The sequence below is a fragment of the Sminthopsis crassicaudata genome, chromosome 4, assembly GCF_048593235.1.
Source record: "Sminthopsis crassicaudata isolate SCR6 chromosome 4, ASM4859323v1, whole genome shotgun sequence".
Taxonomy (NCBI): Eukaryota; Metazoa; Chordata; class Mammalia; order Dasyuromorphia; family Dasyuridae; genus Sminthopsis; species Sminthopsis crassicaudata.
Window position 1 is genome coordinate 456,422,216 of NC_133620.1, and position 18,862 is coordinate 456,441,077.

The 18,862-nt window shown below is 48.0% G+C and overlaps 1 long non-coding RNA gene across 1 annotated transcript; it reads left to right on the plus strand.

Annotated features, from left to right (window-relative positions):
* Positions 1-1,171: 1,171 nt before the first annotated feature.
* LOC141540188 (uncharacterized) lies at positions 1,172-18,005 on the plus strand. Its single transcript, XR_012481477.1, has 2 exons — positions 1,172-1,273; positions 17,442-18,005. It is a non-coding gene; the product is annotated as an uncharacterized LOC141540188 (long non-coding RNA).
* Positions 18,006-18,862: the final 857 nt, after the last annotated feature.

Consider the following 18,862-nt stretch of genomic DNA (forward strand, 5'->3'; position numbering starts at 1 on the left):
CTTGCATTTCTATAGAGCTTTTCATTTTTTTGTTAACTCGTTTTATTATGAATTAGGGAACCACAAACGTGACTATTTCCATGCACAGAATTAGGATAATCTGCTGGGGAGGGTCCTGGGCTCAGGCCGGGAGGGGGGGCGGGGCGGATCCCGCCCCAGATACTTCCCGAGCTGGGCGCAGCCGAAGCCCCCCCAGCCTCGAGGGCCCCAAAGTCCCCTCCTTCCCGGGTGGGGTGAAGTCACGTGCAGAGCCTCTGCAGACCTCGGAGGGCGACGTAAACAGCAGCTACCTGGAAGCTGGAGAAAAGCACTATGGGGAGCGCTGCGGATTGTTTTTAACGGGGCGGCCACCCCCGCTGGAGCTTCTCGGGGCTTTGGTGACATTTCCTTGATGGTCTTTTCTCTCTTTTCTTCCTTCCCACCTCCAATCCCAAACAAACAAGTGACAAACAGGATAAATTTGAGTTGGATTGTTCATGTTTTAAAGATAATTTTCCTAAAAGTGTGTTTTAAAATCGCCCCCCCAAAAAACCCGGGTATTGATGGGGGGTTGCTGCATTTGTGTCATCTGTGCACACTGAGAAATCAGCGTTCCTCTTTCCATTGTCTCTTGTGGTGGAGAGGAACTCCGCTGTCTCTCCCCCAGAGTTAGCAGGGAGGGAACGTCCTGTCCTGCCATTTCCTCTCTGTGGTGGGGCCAGGACTGAGAAGTCTGATGGAGGGCCGACCCCTGCGCAGAAGTGCTCGCTGGACACCAGCCCCTTCCACAAGGGACAGGACGCAGGGCCCGCAGGAGACTCTCCCTCTCTGCCCCCAGGCCAGCTAGGCCACCCCCATCGTCAGAGGAGAAAGCGGCCCATGGAGCTTGAGTTTGTGTCGGTCTGTCAGAGAGCAAACAAAGTAGAGAATCAGAACTCAAACTTTCAGGATTAAGAAACCAACATCCATTATTATAATCATTATTGTCATCGTTATTAAGCATCAGCTGTGCACGAGGCACGTGGCCGGGCATTGGGAGCACAAAGACAGCAATGAAATAGTCCTTTCCTGCAGGGAGGTTACACCTGCCAAGGGAGACAATCGAATTATATAGAAAGGCTGGGGGCTGCACAGACCCGCGGCTATGAGGAAACCCCTCTTGTGGAAGCTGGCATGTTCATTTACCTTTCCAGGAAGCTTTCAAGGGGTGGAGGAGAGGAGGAATGCACGTCGGCCTGGAGATGGAGAGAACATTTACCATGTCAGTTACTGCCTTCTCCGTTGTTCCCCACAGGTAAGTGACAGGAGGCAGTCAGACATCCTCTGCTGGGAGGTCCGCTGGGCAAACTACTGTGACCCAGTACTTTACCGAAGCCACGGGAATCCCAGCAAGAGCTGCAGGAGGGATCCATCTCACTGCAAGGAGGCAGCAGGAACCCCGAGGCACCAGCTCTCGGGCCCTCGGCAGCTACCGGTATTCTCTCCCGCAGGGCGACTTCCGGGTCATAGCCCCAGCCCTGACCTCCCTTCTTAGCTTAGGGCTCCCGTCTCCCACTGCCCCTGGGTCGCAGTTTGAGTGGGGAGCCTCTTTGACCGGCCTATGGACCCTTTCTCAGAAAAAGGTTTTTAAATATTGGAAGCAAATGCTATATTACAGTGAAAGGTTAGTGAAGATAAAGATACGTTTTAGTTTATTTTATTGTTATATTTTGTAGTTGATATTTTATTTATTTTGTATTATTTATATTATTTATTTATATTAAAATATATCTTTTCCCCATCTAATTTCACGGGCCCTTCTGAAATCTATCCCCAGACTCCCACCCTGACAGCCAGATTTCTCCTCGGCACCCCCAAATCCATGGGTTTAAGATCTACTATTTGTGGATCACAACACAGTCCTTCATTCTGTTGTTGATGTTTACTTGCTTTTTGTTTTCTTTCTCATTTTTTAACTTTTTGACCTGATTTTTCTTGTCCAACAAGGTAATTGTGGAAGTATGTACAGAAGAATTGCCCCTGTTTAACATATTTTGGATTACTTGCTGTCTGAGGGAGGGATGGGGAGAAGGGAGGGAGAAAACATTTGGAACACAAGAATTTGAAAATTATGCCTATATTTTGAAAAATTTAAAAAAAAATTTAAGAGAAAACAAACAAACAAAAAATCTACTATTTTCCCTCCCAAATCTGCTCTCTTCCATTCACCTCCACTTCCTTAATCCTATGAATGGCATTCCCACTCCCCCAGACCCTGGAGTTTCTGACCTTGTAGTGAGAATGAATGATGTGATAAGAAGACTACAAAGATAGGGCTGGCCAGATTATTAATGGATGGTTTTATAGAGAGGTGATAGGGAGCCCCTGGAATTGATTGGATAGGGGGAATGACATGGTCAGACTTGCTCTTTAGCAACATCAGGATGGTTTGCAGCGGGTAGAGCTGGTAGAACCAGGACATTACAATATTCCTGGTGTGAGAGGATGAGGGCCTGAGCCAGGGAGGTGACAGGTTAAAGGGCAGAAGGAAGATATAATCAAAATATGTTGTGATTGGTTAACCCTGGTGACGGATTGGATACGGGGTGGAGGGCAGGAAGGGAGGTGAGCGAGGGCAAAGCATCCAGAACATTGTGCAGGCTACAATTCTAGATAACTGGGAGGATGCTATTGCCCTCAACAGGAAGAGGGAAATTAGGAGGGGGAAAGAAACTGAGTTCAGATTTGAACACATTGAGTGTAAGATGTCTACAGAACTCTCTTTTAGATGTGAAATAAGCAGTTGATAATGTGAGTCTAGAAGGTAGGAGAGAGGTTAGGGCCGGACAAATAGATTTAAGAAGTATCAGACTAGAGATGATAAATGAGTTAATGAAATCATCGAGCGATATATTATAGAGGCAAAAGAGAAGAAGGTCCAAGAAAAAATCTAGTGAGATGCCCCTCGTTAACAAGGGTAACTAACCTAGGTGAAGATCAGCGAAGGATACTGAGAAGTGCTCAGATGGGGGAGGAAAATCGGAGAGAGGATGTCGCCAAAACCTAGAGAAAAGAGAGTCAAGAAAAGGGTGCATCGAGGGGGGAAAACCCATTCGATTTGGCAGCCAAGGGATCATTGGTAACTATGGAAAAAGCAGTTTCAGTAGATAAGGTTAGAAGTCAGACTGTAGAGAATTAGAGGAAAGGGAGAAGAACCATCTGTTGTAGACAGTGTTCCAAAGAGTGTTAACCACAAAAGGGAGAACAGATGATAGGACAAGAGCTATTGAGGATGGCTGGATCTAGGGAGGGTTTTCTGAGGATAGGGGAGACATGGGCATATTTGAAGGCCATAGGGAAGCAGCCAGTAGACAGGGAGAAACTGAAAATAAAGGAGTGGGGATGGTAGAAGGGAAACTGGAGAAGACAGGATGGAATGGATCCCTTGTGAATTCCATTTTTTAAAAATCATAGCTTTTTATTTTCAAAATAGATGCAGATAGTTTTTAACATTCACCCTTGTAAAACCTTGTATTCCAAATTGTTCTCCCTTCCTCACTTTCTTGCCCCTCCCCTAGACAGTAAGTAATCCAATCTAGGTTAAACATTTACAATTTTTCTAAATATATTTCCACATTTATCAGGCTGCACAAGAAAAATCAAATCAAACAGGGAAAAAAAATGAGAAAAGCAAACAAGAGCAGAAGGTGAAAATCCCAAGTTGTGATCCATATTCAATCCCCATAATCCTCTCTCTGGATGCAGATAGCTCTCTCTATCACAAGACAATTGGAATGCCCTGACTCACCTCATTGTTGAAAAGAGCCAAGACCACCACAGTTGTTCATCACATAATCTTCTTGTTGCCGTGTACAACGATCTCCTGGTTCTGCTCACTTCACTCAGCATCAGTTCCTGTAGGTCTCTCCAGGCCTCTCTGAGATCATCCTGCTGGTCGTTTCTTACAGAACAATAATATTCCATAACATTCATAGACCAGAACTTATTCATTCTCCAACTTATGGGCATTCACGCAGTTTCCAGTTCCTTGCCACTGCAAAAAGGGCTGCCACAAACATTTTTGCACATAGAGGTCCTTTTCCCACTTTTATGATCCCTTTAGGAAACAGACCTAGTAGTAACTCTGTTGGATCAAAGGTATGCTCAGTTTGATAGCCCTTTGGGCATAGCTCCATATCACTCTCCAGAATGGTTGGATTCTTTCACAGCTCCACCAACAATGCATCAGTGTCCCAGCTTTCCCACATGCCCTCCAACATTCCTCTTTATCTTTTCCTGTCATCTTAGCCAGTCTGAAAGGTGTGTAGACAACCTCAGAGTTGTCTCCATTTGCATTTCTCTATCAGTAGAGTCACTTGTGAATCTTGGCAAAGAGAACCACCTCATTATGGGCCAGTGGTGTGGGAGGTGATAGCAGTTAATTACTAAACTTTGGTCAATATGATGACTTCCTCAAGATTCTACAAGGCCAGTGATGAAGGATTCTCTGCCATTTGACAGAGAAGTGATGGACCAGTGGTAAAGAATAAGATTGATCTTTTCTGTGGTGGTCAACATGTAGATTTAGTTTGCACCGCTATGCTATGTTATAAGAGAGTTTTGTTTTATTTTATGAGGGACCAGAGATTTGGGGAGAAGATGAAGAATAATGATGCTATAAAAAAGAAAAACACAAAGAGTGTCAGTGAAGCATTTTTTTTTTTTAAAGTGCAAAAGAGAAGAAAGTTCAGAGGGGAAACAGAGAAGTAAGATGACAACGGGGTCAATGGGAAGAAGTCAATGTATACTTTTTTTTAAAGCAAAGTTTGTATAATAGAGAATTGTGTTTTCGTGTGATTTTCTTTCTCTCTTTATATGTAAAAAGGCTTTTGTTTATCCAATTCAGAATAAGAAAAAGGTTTTGATTGTTGATGTTAATTAGTATTTGTTAATTATTATTTATAAATAATTAGTCATAAAACTTCCCAGTGTTTATCTTACAAGGGAGTTGTGAGGAACACATGCTGCAAACTGTAAAGAACTTTAGAAATATCAGTTATTTTTTATTATTGTCATTATTATCGACTATTATTGACTTCTCTTCAATTTTTGATGCTATCAATTTTCTTCTTAGAATAATCAATAGGATCTAATTATATAAAAGTATATAATAATAGTAATTTTAACTGAATAAGATCTTTTTCAAGGCACTTGTGATCCAGGTGAGATCCAGGTAAAATAACCTAGAAATATCCTAGAGCAGTATAATAATTGAGCACTAGGTTGTTTGGCATGCATATACAGTGACTGGCAACTGGTAGGAGCTTAATAAATGCTAATTGATTGTTTGGCTAATGGTGGGATTCCTAGAAGGAAACGGTCACTTGAGTCAGCCTGGGTGAGAAAGCACCTAAGACCCATACATCCGGAGCTGGAAGGCCTCTAGGCCATCGGGTCCAGCCGGTCCTTTTGCACACAAGGAAAGAGAACTTGGCCAAGATCACACGACTAGTCAGTGGCCAAGTGGGGCTGAAAGCCAGGCCTTGCTGACAGAGTCCAGCGCCTCTCCCCCATCGGGCCTTGTGGAAGGCTTCCTTCTGCTGCCGTCCACAGGCCCCCCAGCCTCTCAGCACCAGGATTACTGCTCTCTGCTCCATGGCCTCCGCTAAGGGAGAGCAAGGGCAGAAGGACTTGAGAGCCAGGCCATTAGGCCAGCAGTCCCCAGGCTTTTACGACCTGTTTGCTTTGTGCCAGGCTCTGCTCTAAGTGCTGAGGCTCCTAATGGGCCAGGGCATAGCCTCACTGCCTGGGCTCACAAGTGCCCCAGCTTTGGGAGGATGAGGAGGGCAGAGAGAGAAACCCCGTCCCCTCCCCCTCTCCCGCTGCTGGCAAGCAAGGGAGAGAGAAAGAAGGAAAACGCTGCTTTTCCTCCCACAGCCTGCCAGTCTCTGGCTCCTTCTGGCCCTGAAGCCAAGTCTCTAAGTGCAGAGACCAAGGGACCAGTTTCTGTGTCCCATGTGCCCTTTGGCAAGGGTCCCCAGAGAGCCTGGGCCGTCCCTGCGGAGCCAGCTGTGCCCGCCTCCCCTGCCCTCGCTGGGCCTTTTCTGCCTTTTTCTTTGCTACCTCCCTACACTCGGGTTCATCTGTGCTTTAGCGCTGAAGGCCGCTCCTCATCCATCCTTTCATGAATATTGCCTCCTGGGAACCTCAGGGGGTATCAAGGGCTCATCTTCCTCCATCGCCACCACCCCAACTGCCTCAGATACTGCCCCTCACTTCAGTGCCCGTCTCTTGTTACCCCCAGACTATCCTGGAGACCTCCTCCGTCTCTTGCTTCTCTTTGTGTCCCCAGGGCCTAGCCCAAGGCCCGCAGCCAGGGGTGAGGGGCTGTTTGTGGAGTGACCGGTGGATGGAGAGCAGTTTTCTCCTTGTCTCTTCCTTTGCTGTCTCCAGTTACCGCCCGCCTCCTCCCCCAGCTTGGCTTCCTGTAAGTGCCTCCCTTTCCCCTCACCCTTTTGGTACCAAGTTACTTTCTGAGAACTCTGCCGCTGGAATGGGGCTCACAATAGGAAGCTCTGTGTACGGGAGACTACCAGTGCCCTCGGAAACAATACCCGGCATATACAGGAGTGTTTGTCTAGTGGTTTGAGATTTACCCACTGCTTCCTCAACCTCCATCCCCCACCAGCTAAGGAGGCAGCCAAGGAAGAATCAGGGTCCCACTTCATAGATACAAAAACTGAGGCTCAAGAGGGACAGACCTTGCTCAGGGTCACACATTTAGCATGGACGGAATTTGAACCCAGGGCTCCAGACTCCATGGCCATCTCTTGGAATCTCTAGCTACCTTCAAGGCTTCATTTAAGGATTTCCTCCTACAGGAAGCCCTCCCTGCTTCCTTGCTCCTCCGGGAAGTTTGTGCTTCTCGTTCCTTACCCATGCAGTCATTTGGCATGTTCTTTTTGCTGATACTTTAAAATTGTTTACACATTATGGTTTGCAGGTTGTCTTCCCATGAGAACGTGAGCCCCTTGAGAACGGGGACTGTCTTTTACCTTTCTTTGCCTCCCCAGCCTAGCACATAGTAGGCCTTTAATGCTTATGGATTGATCGACTATTTGGTATTTACTTACCAGGGAACATGTTGTTCCCTTCCCGTTGTCTCCCCCTCCCCAGTTCTTGAGGGCAGGGATGATTTGGTTTTTGCCTTTGTATCCCAAGTGCTTAGCACAATGCCTGGTATATTAGGTGCTTAATAAGTGCTCAGTTAACTGATAAATCAGGAACATTTGGTCCATGGGTTGGTTATTTTCCCCATTTGTTTCATGTGAATCTCATCCTAAAAGCCTGGAGTCTCCCTGTGCCCCCCTGCGTGCTCCCCTGCGTGCTCCCCTGCGTGCCCCCCTGCGTGCCCCCCTGCGTGCTCCCCTGCGTGCTCCCCTGCGTGCTCCCCTGTGTGCCCCCCTGCGTGCTCCCCTGCGTGCTCCCCTGCGTGCCCCCCTGCGTGCTCCCCTGCGTGCTCCCCTGCGTGCCCCCCTGCGTGCTCCCCTGCGTGCTCCCCTGCGTGCCCCCCTGCGTGCCCCCCTGCGTGCTCCCCTGCGTGCTCCCCTGCGTGCTCCCCTGTGTGCCCCCCTGCGTGCTCCCCTGCGTGCTCCCCTGCGTGCCCCCCTGCGTGCTCCCCTGCGTGCTCCCCTGCGTGCCCCCCTGCGTGCTCCCCTGCGTGCTCCCCTGCGTGCTCCCCTGTGTGCCCCCCTGCGTGCTCCCCTGCGTGCCCCCCTGCGTGCCCCCCTGCGTGCTCCCCTGCGTGCCCCCCTGCGTGCCCCCCTGCGTGCTCCCCTGCGTGCCCCCCTGCGTGCCCCCCTGTGTGCTCCCCTGCGTGCCCCCCTGTGTGCTCCCCTGCGTGCCCCCCTGCGTGCCCCCCTGCGTGCCCCCCTGCGTGCCCCCCTGCGTGCTCCCCTGCGTGCCCCCCTGCGTGCCCCCCTGCGTGCTCCCCTGCGTGCCCCCCTGCGTGCCCCCCTGCGTGCTCCCCTGCGTGCCCCCCTGTGTGCTCCCCTGCGTGCCCCCCTGCGTGCCCCCCTGCGTGCCCCCCTGCGTGCTCCCCTGCGTGCCCCCCTGCGTGCCCCCCTGCGTGCTCCCCTGCGTGCCCCCCTGCGTGCCCCCCTGCGTGCTCCCCTGCGTGCCCCCCTGTGTGCTCCCCTGCGTGCCCCCCTGCGTGCCCCCCTGCGTGCCCCCCTGCGTGCTCCCCTGCGTGCCCCCCTGCGTGCTCCCCTGCGTGCTCCCCTGTGTGCCCCCCTGCGTGCTCCCCTGCGTGCTCCCCTGCGTGCCCCCCTGCGTGCCCCCCTGCGTGCCCCCCTGCGTGCTCCCCTGCGTGCCCCCCTGCGTGCTCCCCTGCGTGCTCCCCTGCGTGCCCCCCTGCGTGCCCCCCTGCGTGCTCCCCTGCGTGCTCCCCTGCGTGCCCCCCTGCGTGCCCCCCTGCGTGCCCCCCTGCGTGCCCCCCTGCGTGCCCCCCTGTGTGCTCCCCTACGTGCTCCCCTGCGTGCCCCCCTGCGTGCCCCCCTGCGTGCCCCCCTGCGTGCCCCCCTGCGTGCCCCCCTGCGTGCCCCCCTGTGTGCTCCCCTACGTGCTCCCCTGCGTGCCCCCCTGCGTGCCCCCCTGCGTGCCCCCCTGCGTGCCCCCCTGCGTGCCCCCCTGTGTGCTCCCCTGCGTGCCCCCCTGCGTGCCCCCCTGCGTGCCCCCCTGCGTGCTCCCCTGCGTGCCCCCCTGCGTGCCCCCCTGCGTGCCCCCCTGCGTGCCCCCCTGCGTGCCCCCCTGCGTGCTCCCCTGCGTGCCCCCCTGTGTGCTCCCCTGCGTGCCCCCCTGCGTGCCCCCCTGCGTGCCCCCCTGCGTGCTCCCCTGCGTGCCCCCCTGCGTGCTCCCCTGCGTGCTCCCCTGTGTGCCCCCCTGCGTGCTCCCCTGCGTGCTCCCCTGCGTGCCCCCCTGCGTGCCCCCCTGCGTGCCCCCCTGCGTGCTCCCCTGCGTGCCCCCCTGTGTGCTCCCCTGCGTGCCCCCCTGCGTGCCCCCCTGCGTGCCCCCCTGCGTGCTCCCCTGCGTGCCCCCCTGCATGCTCCCCTGCGTGCCCCCCTGCGTGCCCCCCTGCATGCTCCCCTGCGTGCCCCCCTGCGTGCCCCCCTGCGTGCTCCCCTGGCCAGTCCTGTTCCATAAGACCTCTGACCCCGGAGGAGCTCCCTGGGCCCCTGGGCTTTCTGCTCCTAGCTGGTGACCCGGATATGCACTCAGGGCAGCAGAAGCCTGGAGCCTGATCACTGGAGTCGGGGGTCAAGGGCACAGAGGGCATGGGGGAACAATCATTAACACTTTCTGAAGCGTTCCACTCTTGAGGAAAGGTTTTTCACTTATTATTTATCCTTACAACAGCCTGATAAAGTAGGTGCCACTGTTCAGCCAACATACACGCACTTATTAAGCACCAGCTGTGTACGAGGCTCTGTACACACAAAGGCAAAAAATTCCTATCAAGGCATTTATATTCTGCTCGGGGGATGGGGGTGCAGCATAGGTTTGAAGAATGGCATGGGAGGGGTGAGACGGGCTGCGATACAGTTCCAGAACCCTGAGATTCACATCCTGCCACCCATGCTGACGTTCTGTTTGAGCCTGAACAAGTCCCCCTAAAACATTCCACAAGGGGCAGCTGGGTGGTGCAGTGGGTAGAGCCTGGCCCTGAAGTCAGGAGGACCGGAGTTCAAATCCAGGCTCAGGCACTTAACACTTCCTGGCTGTGTGACCCTGGGCGAGTCACCCAGCCTCGGGAAAAACAAAGAAAAACCCCACAATCCTCTTCTCTACAGGGAGGGCTTTGGAGAGGTAACAGTGAGGGCCACCTTCCTCCCTGAATGGTCCCGAGTCAGCTGGTCTCTTTGAGCCTCGGTTTCCTCCTTTGTAAGAAGGGATTTGGTGTCTTCTGGCTCTACATAGACAAGCCTCTGAGATCCCTTTCCAGTTCTGGATACAGGCTCTGACCTCGTCCCCTTTTGCTGCTTTTTTGATCCCCCCCTGCCAGGGCCCTAAAATAGGGGAGTATTTTCTGTTCCAGGCCAGTCCTGGGGGAAGCTGCCAGGAGGAGGCTCCACAAGCCTCTCCCCACCTCGTCCCACCCCTCCCCCAGCCGTGGCCAGAAATTCCTTGGGAGGAATTCCAAAAGGAGAAATAAGGGAGGAGTGAAAGCTGAAGTGGGGAATCTGCCTGCCCAGCCCTGCCCCTGGAGCAGGGGAGGATGGAGAGGGAGGAGGGGGGACTGGACACGGGGCATTCTGTGAGAGCCAGTGGATGCCCCCAGCCTGGGTCCACAGGTGGTCCGCAGGGCCCGGATTCTAATCTGAGCTCCCTGGCTCCAAAGCAGCCAGCTGCAGCCAGCCTCCGCTTCCTCTCCAGGGCTCCTGTTTATCTTCCACTGTCCCGGGAGCAGCAGAAGCTGCAGGCAAAGGCGTTAGAGGCCAGGCCAGCTGCGGAGCCTGAGCCCTCCTGGGGCAGCTCGGGACCACGGGCCCCTGAAGGACTTCTCCTGGGGCGCCGGAGGACCGCCCGTCCCGGCCGGGTGCCGAGTCTGGAGCTGGAGGGAACCTCGGGCCGTCTGCCAGGGACAGGCAGAGGACCAGCAGCCATTCAGGTTCACTGGGGGACAAGATGTCATCAAACAGACCGCAAGAGAATGTTTACTCTGCCCTAATCCGGCAAGGCTGGGCAACAGGGCCTTGAAAACCTTTCCTAACCTCGCTTCTTCCTGTCTTTTCCCAGTTGTGTCACTCCCTTCTGGCTGCCCAGCTGTTCCCTGCATGCTCACTCTCCCAGTTCGGCGAACTTTCATTGGGAGTGCTCCCTCCTTGTGCTCCCTCCTCATGTCCACCTCCTGGAGTGCTCCCTTCTCATGTCCACTTCTCCACTCCCCCTGCTTCCTTCAAGCTTCCACTCAAGGCCCGGGTCCACAGGAAGTCTTTCACAATCCTCCTTAATCTTAGCCCCAACCCCCATTTATCCAATTTTGTTACACGTTATCACCCCCCCCATCAGACTTTGAACTCCTTGTGAGGAGGGGCCATCTTTTGGTTTCTTTGTGCTTAGGACAGTGCCTGACGCACAGTAGGTGCTTTGTAAACAGTAGGTGTACAGTGCTGCAAAAGCCAGAAGCTGTCCCATGGTTACTGAGGGCAGCCTGGAAGAGGGCAGCTGGGGGGATAGGGCGGAGAGACACGGGGCAGTGCACCGAGGGAAAACTCCTCCTCCGACACTCAGTAGCTGTGTGATCCTGCACAAGCCACTTAACCCCAGGTGCCTCAGTTTCCTCATCTGTCAAATGAGCTGGAAAAAGAAAGGGCAAGCACTTGAGTATCTTGGCTAAGAAAACCCCAAGTGGGGTCACAAAGGCTTGGACATAACCCAGCACCAAAGAATAATGAACTGCTCGGCAAAGCAGGGAGATGTGAGAGAGATGCTGACTCTCCCGTCTGCAGAAACCCATCAGATCCCTGCCTGCCCTTGGGGGACCAGGAGGCTGAGGCAGGGACCGGACAGCCCCGGCTCCGTCTGACTTTTAGGGAGCCCTGCGGTCTGGAGCACCATCTACGCTAGTCCATCCTTCCCTTTAAAGGCGGTTCGTTTTCTGAAACTTGGGAGGCATTTTCCCGTTTTAAAAAAATTGTTATAATACTATATGACGATAATTTCTAATGGACGTGGCCGTCTCCAACAGTGAGATGAACCAAATCAGTTCCCATAGAGCAGTGATGAACTGAACCAGCTACACCGAGCGAAAGAACTCTGGGAGATGAGTGTGAACTATACATAGCATTTCCAATCCCTCTGCTTTTGTCTGCTTCTATTTTTGATTTCCTTCTCAGGTTATTTTTACCTTATTTCTAAGCCCGATCTTTCCTGTGCAGCAAAATAATGCATAGATTATATTTAATTTATACTTTAACATATGCAACATGTATTGGTCAGCCTGCCATGGGGGGGGGTGGGGAGGAGGGGAAAAGTTGGAACAAAAGGTTTTGCAATTGTCAGTGCTGGAAAATTACCCATGCGTATAACTTGTAAATAAAAAGCTATTAAAATTAAAAAAAAAAACAAAAACAAACTTATAAAAAGGAGTTGGGTTTCCAGGCCAGCCCCAAATCCAATTTAGTCCATATTTACTCCAGTAATTCAAAGATCTGCGATTTCATTCTCTGGGTGCTGGCGATGCTGATGGTGACCTTTCCATGCCTTTATAATAATCCTCATGAGTTGTTTTTGAAATAATCCCTCCTTTCGTGGTCTGTTCCCAAGAGTGCCATGTCCACGCCACAAGGGGGCATCTCGTTGGACTTGAGCTTCAGCTTTATCCTCTCTAGAACACAGATACAGAATTGCCCAGTGGGAAGAGCAGGGAATATCTGGGTTCACATCCCATCCCCAGGGCTTAGTGCTTTAGGCCACTTCATTTTTCTAGGGCTTAGTTTCCTCAACTGTAGAAAGAGGGATGCTAAGATGATATCACTTCTGAGTCCTTGGAGCTGCAGATCTCTGTCCCTGTGACCCAAGTTCAACGCCTACCGTTAATGTGTTTTAGCTCTGGGATGATCTGTCTGGGACTTGGTTTTCTCATCTGTCCAAAGAAGGGTCTGGACCAGAGCCTCTCTGCAGTTCTCTGCTGCCTGGGAGCTAGTGTTCGGAATGCAGAAACCCCAAATTCAGAATTCTGGGGGTCAAAAGGAGGAAGGAGAAGATGGAGGGGAAAGAGTCAGGAAATGGTGAAGCAAAAAATTCTCCAAGAGCATGAGCAGAAAGAAGAGGGGAAGAAAGAGGAAGGAGGAAGAAGAGGAACATTTTCTGGGCCCAGAGCCAGCCCTAGTTAAAACTTTGAAATGGAATCCTCCCATCAGAGACTTAGCAGGGACCCCACAGGTCATCTAGGTCAATCCTCTTGTGTGGATGAGGACTGGAGCCCAGAGAGATGAAGGTCACACAGGAAGGCACATCTTGTCTCGGGCTGCCTTCCACCTACTCTTTTGCCCTCTGATCTGAGTCAGACTTGGATTAAAAACCAGCAGGTTGGGCCTGGAAAGGACCCCAGTGGCCCTCTCACCCAAAACCTCTAATCTTACTGAGGAGGGAATTGTTGCAGTCTCTGGGGACTGTGACCTTAGGTGTCTTTGCTCATAGTAGCGTACAAAGTATTTTTTCTTTTTACTAAAGTTTTTTATTTACAAAACATATGCATAGGTAATTTTTCAACACTGACCTTTGCAAAACCTTGTGTTCCAAATTTTCTCCCACCCCCTCCCGTAGCTGCAGGTAGTCCCATACTTGTTAAATATCTCAAAATATATGTATACAAAGTATTTTATTTGGTTTCATTATATTTTTTGTCATTTAAAAAATTGTATTTTATCACACTGATTTCAGAAAAGCCTATAGAAAGTTACATGAACTACAGGCTTTTCTGAAACCAGCCTGCTCATCATTTCTTATAGAATAAAAATGTTCCATTCTATTCATAGATCAACGTATTCATCTGTTCCTCAAATAATGGGCAACCCACTCAATTTCTAGTTCTTTGCCACTACAAAAAGGGCTGCTATGAACATTTTTGCACATGTGGATCCTTTTCCTTCTTTTTTGATCTCTTTGAGATACAGACCCAGCTGGATCAAAAGATGCACACAGTTTTATAGCCCTTTGAGCCATACAAAGTATTTTAAAAACATGTGAACCTCTATCAGGTTGCTTGCCATCTTGGGGAGAGAGGAGGTAAGGGAAGAAGGGAGGAAAAAATACTGTAACTCAAAATCTTACAAAAAGAAATGTTGAAAACATTTACATGTTTTACCTTTACATGGTTACAAAAATTTTACATGTTATTGAAAAAATATTATTTTAAAAAGTATTTTAAAGAGCAATAAGGAACTGCGATATCAAATAGAAAAATGGGTTTAACTGCATAAATCATAGGCATTTCTATATGTTACCAACAAAATCCAATAGTAGAGATAGAAAAATTCCACTTAAAATAACTGTAGATAATATAAAATATTTGGGGGGTCCACTAGCCAAGAGAAAGCCAGGAACTATATGAAAACAATTACAAAACACTTTCACACAAATAAATTTAGATCTAAACAATTGGAAGAATATCAAGTGCTCATGTAGGCCAAGCTAATATAGTAAACATGATAGTTCTACCTAAATTAATCTATTTATTCAGTGTCATACCAAACTGCCAAGAAATTATAGAGAGCTGGGAAAAATAACAACAAAATTCATCTAGAAGAACAAAAAGTCAAGAATTTCAAGGGAATTAATGGGGGGGAAATGCAATTAAAGGTGCCTTTGTTGTATCAGATCTAAAACTATGTTATAAAGCAGTCATCAAAACCATTTGGTACTGACTAAGAAATAGAGTAGTGGGCCCTCCCCAACAATGAGATGAACCAAATCAGTTCCAATAGAGCAGTAATGAACTGAAGCAGTTACACCCAGGGAAAGAATTCTGGGAGATGAGTGTGAACCACTACATAAAATTCCCAATCCCTCTATTTTTGTCTGCCTGCATTTTGGATTTCCTTCACAGGCTAATTAATTGTACACTGTTTCAAAGTCCGATTCTTTTTGTTAAGCAAAACAACTGTTTGGTCATGTATACATATATTTTATTTAATTTATACTCTAACATATTTAAGATTTATTGGTCGACCTACCATCTGGGGGGGAGGGGAGAAAGAGGGGAAAAATTGGAAAAAAAGTTTTGGCAATTGTCAACGTTGTAAAATTACAACATACAAATATCTGGTAAATAAAAACTATTATTATTAAAAAATAAAATAAAAAGAAATAGAGTAGTGGACGAGTGGAAGATAGGTTAGGTTCACAAGACACAATATTCAATGGCTAGAGTAATTTAGTGTTTGATAAACTCAAAGACTTCAGTTTCTGAGATGAGGATTCACTATTTGACAAAAATTGCTGGGAAAATTGGGGCAGAAACTAGGCATTGACCAACACCTAATACCCTACACCAAGATAAGGTCAAAATGGGTTCATGATTTAGACATAAGGGGTGATGCTATAAGCAAATTAGGAGAACAAGGGCTAGTCTACTAGATCTATGGACAAGGAAGAAATTTATGACCAAAGGAGAACTAGAGAACATTATAAAATGCAAAAACCAATGCAGCCAAGATTAGAAGGGAAGCAGAAAACTGGGGAAAAAATGTTTATATCCGGTGTTCCTGATAAAGGCCTCATATATAGAGAATTGATTCAAATTTATAAGAATACAAACCATCTCCAGTGGATAACTGGTCAAATGATATGAACAGACAATTTTCAGATGAAGAAATTAGTAATTTCTAGTCATATGAATAAATGCTCTAAATCACTATTGATTAGAAGAATGCAAATTAAGACAGTTCTGAGGTACCCTACACACCTGTCAGACTGGTTACGATGACAGGAAAAAATAATGAGGAATGTTGGAGGGGATGTAGGAAAACTGGGACACTGATACATTGTTGGTGAAACTGTGAACGCAACCAACCATTCTGGAGAGCTATGTGCCCAAAGGGCTATCAAACTGTGCATATCCTTTGATCCAGCAGTGTTTCTACTGGGCTTATATCCCAAAGAGATCATAAAAAATAGAAAAGGACTCACACGTGCAAAAATGTTTGTGGCAGCCCTTTTTGCAGTGACAAGAACCTGGAAACTAAGAGGAAACCCATCAGTTGGAGAATGATTGAATTAGTTATGTTATATGAATGTTACGGAATATTATTGTTCTGTAAGAAACGACCAGCAGCATGATTTCAGAGATGCCTAGAGAGATTGATACCGAGTGAAGTGAGCAGAGCCAGGAGATCTTTATACATGGCAACAGCAAGATTATACAACGATCAATTCTGATGGACGTGGCTCTTTTCAACAGTGAGGCGGTTCAAAGCAGTTCCAAAAGTCTTGTGATGGAGAGAGCCATCTGCACTCAGAGAGGTCTATGGAGACTGAAGGTGGATCACGACATAGTATTTAGTTTTTTGTTGTTTGCTTGCTTTTTTCCCCTCATTTTTGTTCCCGATTGATCTGATTTTTCTTGTGCAACATGATAAATGTGAAAATATATTTAGAAGAATTGCACATATTTAGCTTATATTGGATTACTTGCTGTCTAGAGGGAGGAAGGAGAGCTGAAAGAGAAAAATTTGGAACACAAGATTTTACAAGGGTGAATGTTGAAAACTACCTTTGCATGTATTTTGAAAAATTAAAAGCTATTATTATTTAAAGAAAAGAAAAATGGGTTTAAAAATATTTACACCACTTTTAAACAAATGGGGGAAAAAGATGTTTTCTCATTTTATTTATAAGTTATTTTTAAATGTTTTCATCTATATTTTGAGATTCGAAATATAAAAACAAACCATTTCATTACTGTTCTATTTTTGTTTTCAGAACACAGTAAGGATCTGAAAGTTCAGAAAAGAAAAACCAGATTCAGAACATTTTAAAAATATATTCATAATACATGGAATGAAATTCACAAATAGGAAATCAAAGGGAAGGAACATGAGGAAATCTGACAGTCATCAAATGAAATAAATGATCATGAAAAATGTTTTTTCCAGATAATACAAAATGACTACTCTCACAGATCAGCTGGGTGCAGGGCACAGGGGCAGCACCAGTAGGGCACACGAAACAAAAACCACATCTCTGTCCATAGCAGGAAGAGAGCCTGGGCAGAAGCATCCCCTTTGGACCTGGTCGTTATCAGAGACACGGTGGCTGTCGTGGGAGAAGAGGGCTTTTCCTTCCTGGGACTAAGCCTTTGCCCATCAGTTGGGTCACAGAAAGGGCATGGACACTTGGCGGGATAATTGTAAAAATGACATTGACCTTGGAGTCCCAGGATCTAGGTTCAAATCCTACCATCATCTTCTGGGCGGTTATAAAGATAAATATGTGGAAAATGTGTTGTGACCTTCCATATAAATTGTTAATTTATGTTATATATGATATATATGATATGTAAATATTATTTCATATTTAGGAGTTTTAATATTATAACTTAATAAATAAATCACTATATTATAATATCTTGTATACTACTATAATTTTATACTTATAACTATATATATACATAAATGTACATATACATGTATATATATGTGTGTGTGTGTATATATAGTTATGGAACTATAAGTTGCAGAGTCCTGAATTTAATCTCTTTGTAGCCCAGGCTCCTGTTTAAGATACTTAGTTTCAGAGGTGTGCAGGCAGGGGCTGCCTTGTCCGGGAGGCCCTTCTCCCAAGGGGAGGCAGTGTGGTTCAGTGGAAAGTTCTCTGGCTTTTAATTTAGAGAACCTGAGTTCAAATCCCATCCCTTTATTTCTTTAAAGGTCCTGCGTTAGGATTTCAAGGTGCTAACTCAGGTTGTCTAAACAATTCTGCAGCTCAGAGTTCACACCTTTAAAAGGAGCAAGTTCATTGGCTGTAGGAGTTCTCACCAGCCCATTCTCTGCCAGGATAAAAGAAGCCATCTAGACTGCGATGAAGCCGTCCTGTGACAAGTCCACAATCCCACACTTTTGGAGGGGAAGGTTCCAAAAGAACCCCAAGAAACCTGCTCACAGAGGAAAAGATTCACACAGAAAAGAGTCCCCTCCCAGAGAAGGATTACAATCCTGAACCTCAGTTTCCATCTCTAAGACGAAGGCCTTGGACAGATCCCCGCTGCGACCCCTTTGATTATAGATCTGTGACCTTCCAAGATCACAGGCCCCTTTTCTGCTGCTGCCTCCATCTGGAGGATTCACACACTTAAAAGCCCAACCGAGTGTCCCGGTTGTAGTATTAACCTTCCAGACCTTCTCCAGCCCGTCTTCCAGAGCCTCCTGTCCCCTCTTCCACTTTCGGCGTCTTCTTCTGGCCCCGCTTCCCCACTCAGGAATGGAAGCTCTCGGAGGGCAGGGACTGCTGGTATACTGTAAGCACTTAATAAATGCTTGTTGACTTGAGCCTTTTTGGGTCGGACTTTTTTCCTTCTGGACCAAATTCTGGTGAAAGAAAGAAAGACGACGTTGTAAGGAGAGAGGCTCATCCTAAGCTGACCCATGGCCTGGGAGATGGATCCATGCTTGTTGCCTCTGTATTTATTCCTCCCGTTTTTAGGAACAAGGGGGATGACCCACACATTCGTGCACGCACAGACACTGGTGTATACACTTGGAGCTATCGGAGCCTCAGGAGGCAGCTCAGCCACCTTCCTTTGGGGGAAACTGAAGAGGGAGAGGATGTCTGGTGATTTGGGAAGAACGCGTTAACCTGGGGCCCGACTGTTCACCTGGAGGTCTCAGGAATTGCGGGAGATCTGGCTTCCTCCGGTGCAACATTTTCTCCGAAGTTAATCTTATTCCATATTTTGTTAGGAAATCGTTAAGACAATAGTACTCTCCTAGTTAGAAATCTGTTAGGCCCACTCTGACCTTGCCAGCCTGAGGGTCTCCACCAAAAAAAACCCCCAAAACAAACCAAAACACTCACCTTATTTCAATTTCTTTAATATTCAAAGTTACTTATTCTGGGAAGATATTTACCTTCGTTCCTTCCACAGTAATTAGCTAGACAGAGCACACCACCCAAAAATATTTTATAGAGCTGGAAAAAAAAACAATTGATATGGAAGAACAAAAGGACAAGGATATCAAAGGAACCTTTTTTTTTTTTTTTTTTTTTTTTTATGTGAAGGTGGCTAGATTTCAAACCATTTTACAAAACAGAATTGTGGAAACAATTTACTAAGCTATAGAAAGGTCAGATTCCATGCAATGGACCGAGCACACTGTCTGGAGTCAAGAAGACTCATCTTCCAAGT